Raw genomic sequence first — 5,525 nt, forward strand, 5'->3', positions numbered from 1 at the left:
TGGTATTGGAGGAGGCCCTTGTTATAGGGGAGATGCTGCCGAATTTATAGAAACGAGCTACTAGCTTAAGTTACGGACTTAGCCTTTACTTAACACTAATGTTTAATCTCCTTATGCTATGGTAGATTAAGTGGAGATGTTTGAAGAGTTGCTTGGAAGGTATTAAGGACTCAACGTGGTTAAGGTATATTAAGGCTAATTCTTTCCTTCATTTTGGCATGATCCTATAACTACATGTATTATGTAACGAGACATAAAGAGATGTTCGTACTCCTGAATTTATGCACATTATCCTAGTCTCATATGTTACAGTATTCTTCCTCATCGTGACTTTATATTAAGTTATGTATTGTCTTCTTCCAGTCAAGAGAGTAGAGGGTAAGATAGCAGAGGGTCTATATATATACAATATTACAGTATTTTCACCACCATCGAGCTATAATCGGTGGGCAGGACCCTATTGGGCAACCTCTGAGCAGATGGTAAGTTATATACCGAGCCTACTATGGTCGAGCGCCTATAAGCAAGCCCAGAATGGCCGAGATACAGAGCCTAGTATGGCCGAGCGCCTATGATGTATTTTATGCCTTGTAGGAGTAATTCTAAGTTATGTAGATGTTTTTGGACTAATTCAATCTCTTTGGAGCTTTGAAGTCTGAGTAAGAGTCCAGAGTATTAAGCTGGGATCGTGTTCGGGGGTCGAGGATCACTTTTGAACGTCAAAAATCAAGGACGAAGCAACAACTGAAGAAATGCACTAGTGCGATGCAACAGTGCAAATATATGTCAGAAATTGACAATGTTCAGAGGCTGGGTTTTTGTTGTCTGACAAGCAAAAGCACTAGTATGATGCACCATGCGTAGCATAATGCGACGCATGAAAAGCAATAAGTTTGAAAGTTTTCCTGTTTCGGCTAGGAAAGGGAGATCTCGTCTTGGCCTGTCCCTACTTGGTATAAATACATGGAAAAACTTTATTTTTAGGCCTTTTTGACGTACTTTAGTCTAAGGAAGCTAAGGAGGAGTTGGAGGAGCAAAAGCACAAGGATTTTATCATTCATTCCTCACTCAAGACCCGAGTTTGGATTGTATTTATGTTTTCCTATACTTTAATAATATTTGTAATGAAATAATTCATGTCTATGGAGTAGTTCTCTATAGGGTTTGATGGATTTGGTGTATTGATGATTGTTTATGGATTATAACTCTAGTTTTATGTATTGAAGAATTTTTGTATGGCTTAATTGTTGCATATATATTCACTTGTTCATGTAATCGAGAGAGCCATAACTTGTGATATCTTTGCATTATTTTGTTAGTTGAGTTCATTAATTCATTTAAGTAATCGGAATAGGCTACTTGAATCATTTATTAAACCTAGTTAGGAATATAATCGAGAGAGGTTCTCCTAAAGACCAATTCACTACGCATTCATGCATGTCTTCACAGTGCTTAAATTGGTTCATCTTGTGAGGTTGAGACTTAATCGAGAAAGGAATTTTTGCTGAACGTGTGAACTAATAATTGAGTGAATTTTAGAGACTCATCTGAACATTAGAAGTGACTTAAATAGAGTTAAATCACAGACAATTATCTTGCACTAATCCTATCAAAACCCTATCTTCTCCCTTTGGTATCTTTCTTTGCTTATTCCTTACTTCGAGTGTCATTAGTCAATAGCTCTAGATTCTTAGTTAATTGTAGTTTTAATCACATAAATCTCAACTATTGATCATCTTGGATAGCAATCAAGCTAGAAACTACGATAATACTATTTAATTACAATCCCTGTGGATACGATATTTTACTATACTATATTTGATTAGCGAGCATAATTTAAGTGGTATTTTGCGCTCATCATATTTTGGCGATGTTGTCGAGGATTGGTGGTCAATAGTATTTAAAATAGTTTGTACTTTTAATTCAAGAATCATTCTTTATATTTTATTTTATTTTTCCTTTTTTACGGTTGGTGTTCTTTGATTGTGTGCAGGTTACAAGTAAGAGTGGTGCATGACTCGATCTTCTGGGAAGGAAGTGCTATCATACGAACCAGAGATAGAAACACAACTGTGATAGCTGAGGAAGAAAAGAAATCTCCGAGACCTTAGCGAAGGTTGGGAAATCCTCAACGAAGGAAAATATGGTTGGAGATTGATAATGTAGGTTTGGCTGCAAGAGAGGCAACCCAACAACGAGAAAAACTGCAAGGGATGCTGAGAAAGCAGCTATCAGAAATGCTCAGATTATCTACGAAGAAGAGAGGGGTCACATAATTGCTAAAAATCAACCCTTGGCTGCAGACCATTGTGGAAATATAGCTCATGGGGTTGGTAGATCACTTGGCGATTATGCTACACCGGTCTACAACTAAGGATTTTCAAGTGTGAGACCACCGCCAATTGCAGCAAATTATTTTGAATTAAATCAAGGGTTGCTTCAAACTCTTCAGAATTGTTGTGTCTTTAGAGGGAAGACATACGAAGATCCAAACACGTATCTAATGGATTTCGAGGAGATTATGAACACCTTTCAATACAATAGGTTGTCACAAGATGATGTGTACTTAAGGGCATTCCCCTTTTCTCTTAAAGATGATGCAAAGCAGTGGCTTCGAAGCTTGCCCACGGGATCAATTAGAACTTGGGAGGTGATGACCAGAAAATTCCTTGATAAATATTTCTCCTTAGCCAATACGGGCAAGTTTAGAAGAGAAATCCATAACTTCTGCCAGAAAGATAATAAAACTATTTTTGAAGCATGGGAGAGGTTCAAGGAGATTGGTAGAAAGTGTCAACATAGTGGAATTGAACTCTGGATGCAACTCCAGGACTTTTGGGATGGATTGACACCTGCCTCACATAGAACATTGAGCAATGCAATTGGAGGCACGTTGATGAAGAAGACTCCAGAGGAGATAGTTGCGATTCTTGACGAGTTGTCTGAAGAAGCAAATCAGTGGTCCTCTGAGAGTGCTGAAAGAAGAAGATAAATTGGTGCTCACCAAGTTGATGCTAATACATCTATGCAGGTACAACTTGATGCCATGGCTAAAGAAATAAAAAAGTTAACCTTAGCTACAATACAAAGTGAAGCTCATGCAGCTTGTGATATAAGTGGAAGAGGACACCCGACTCATGAGTGTCAAACTTCAACTGAGGAAGTGAATGTTGTGGGAAAATACAAATTTAATGCAATGGGTCAGAAGCACCCCGGTTTTTCATGGAGTTCACCTAGGAGTACCGCAAATGCATGGAAACAAAATAACCCTAGATTCTAGGGATAATGAGCTCCTGGTTTTGTGAATCAGCCGAGGCAGCAATGTCACCCACAACAGCCCAATCATCCTGGTCTAGAAGATCTAATAAAGGTCTTCATTATCAAGATAGATGAGAGGCTAGACGCTCATGGAGAAGCCATCAAAGAACTTAGCACATCTTTTCGAAACTTGAAGAGATAAGTAGGGCATATTGCAACAATATTATCTGAGAGAGTCCAAGGTACTATGCTAGCTGATACTGAAATAAACCCCAAAGAAACAGTGAATGTTGTAACCTTGGGAAGTGGGAAAGTGTTGAAAGATCCCAAGCCAGTCCAAAAAGATATGGAACTTGAAAAAGAAAGTGGGCAGCAGCTGAAGAATGATATTGATAAGAATAAGAAAGGAAAGAAAGGAGCTGACAAAAAGAATAAGGAAGATACTTCAAGAAGGGAGGAATCGAGTGAGAGCGAGCATATGCATGCTCTACCTTTTCCGCAAAAGCTATATAGAAAAAAGCTGGACAAGCAGTTTGAGAGATTTCTGGATATGCTGAAATATGTTAATGTAAGTTTACCTTTCACAGAAGCGCTCTCACAAATTCCATCTTATGCTAAGTTCTTGAAGGAGATCCTGAAAAAGACGAGATAGATAAAAGAGACCTCAGTGGTCAACCTCATAGAGCATTGCAGCGCAATATTGCAAAATAAACTCCCACAAAAGTGTGGAGATCCAAGGAGTTTTACAATACCTTGCTCTTTAGGCACTATAAAATTTGATAAGTCTTTATGTGATTCTGGTGCCTCAATTAATCTAATGCCTTTTACTATTTATAGGAAACTGGAGAATGGGATCGGAGATATGGTCAGCACCAATATCCTTGCAACTGGCAGACCAAACGACTCTAATACCCGAGGGGATAGTGGAAGATGTGTTAGTTCGGGTAGATAAGTTCGTATTTCCTGTAGATTTTATAGTGGTGAAGATGGAGGAGAACAAGGAGGTCCCCCTTATTCTAGGAAGACCATTCTTAGCAACAGGTAGAGTGATATTAGATATACATGAGAGAATGCTCATGCTTAGAGTGGGTGAGGAGAATGTAACTTTCGAAATGAATTTAGAAACGGGGGTAAAAAAAGAGAAGCTAGCTGCAAGTTTTGAGTGGAAAGTGAAGGGCGTGAAAGAGAAGGCCACAATTATTGAGAAAGATAAGTGTGGGGTGTACCCCTTCTTCATGTTCAACTCGGGGTAGTTGAATCCCCTTTGTGGATTTACTCTTCCTTTTCTGAGTTTAAGCCTTCTTAGTTCTACCTCGAGCCACAATAGTAGCAATAGTTTCTTGAGCAGCATCCTGAGTGTCGGTGTCAGAATTGCGAGTACGAGCTATTTCTGCGAGTTTTGGAGAAACGAATACATTAAATAAATTCTTAGAGGTAGGCTCTACTACACGATCTAAAGTATGAAAAAAATGAGACTTTTCCTAAATGCTTGTAGCCTCCTGTTTTTTAAGTATGGCGCACTTCATACCCATAAACAAGACTCTACTAACACGACTTCATAGACACATAGGACTCAATAAACCTGAGGCTCTGATATTATGTTTGTCACAACCCATTTTCTGAAAAGACCGTGACCGGCACCCGGTCGCTAAACTTAACCGAGCGAACCATCTGTGCTTATCAAAACTATTATAACCTCAAACTTTATATGCAACAAAGGAAATACTTTAACCAAATAATTTTAATTAATTTGAATATCTAAAATAAACCAACTCCAAAACTTTATTTGTAGTAACTACTGAAATACTGCTAAGTTATTATCAAAAACATCTGAATCTTAACCCACCGACTGAGTCTATGAAGTCTCTACTGATAAACTAACGCACTGCTCAGGACATGAGTTTGCCTGGCTAGTTTTCCAAGAAAACAAAGAAATATAACTACATAAATATGACTCAAAGGAATACTCCACGAACGAAAGCGGAGCTCACCAATAACACTGGAAGAGAGGGAAGTCCTAACCCGTAGCCTGCTCGCCTGCAAAACTGGTTCCTACGTTGCACCGCAGACCAACGTAGGTTCCCAAAAGAGAATGTCAGTACCATCCATTGTACTCAGTGAGTCTCAACGACAGAGGATGAAACTTTAATAAAATATACATTAGGAGCAAAGATTCTAAAAGCGTGGAAACATAAAGCTTCTAAGAACAATTCTAAAATAATTGCAACATACCAGTTTATGAATATTCTAAAAGAAATTCTTTTCTT

General features: G+C 38.4%; 1 non-coding gene across 1 annotated transcript; it reads right to left on the reverse strand.

Moving 5' to 3' along the window:
* Positions 1-2,701: 2,701 nt before the first annotated feature.
* On the reverse strand, positions 2,702-2,808 carry LOC142172341 (small nucleolar RNA R71). Its single transcript, XR_012701702.1, has one exon. It is a non-coding gene; the product is annotated as a small nucleolar RNA R71 (small nucleolar RNA).
* Between the last annotated feature and the right edge of the window lie 2,717 nt (positions 2,809-5,525).

The sequence above is a fragment of the Nicotiana tabacum genome, chromosome 17 (assembly GCF_000715075.1).
Source record: "Nicotiana tabacum cultivar K326 chromosome 17, ASM71507v2, whole genome shotgun sequence".
Taxonomy (NCBI): Eukaryota; Viridiplantae; Streptophyta; class Magnoliopsida; order Solanales; family Solanaceae; genus Nicotiana; species Nicotiana tabacum.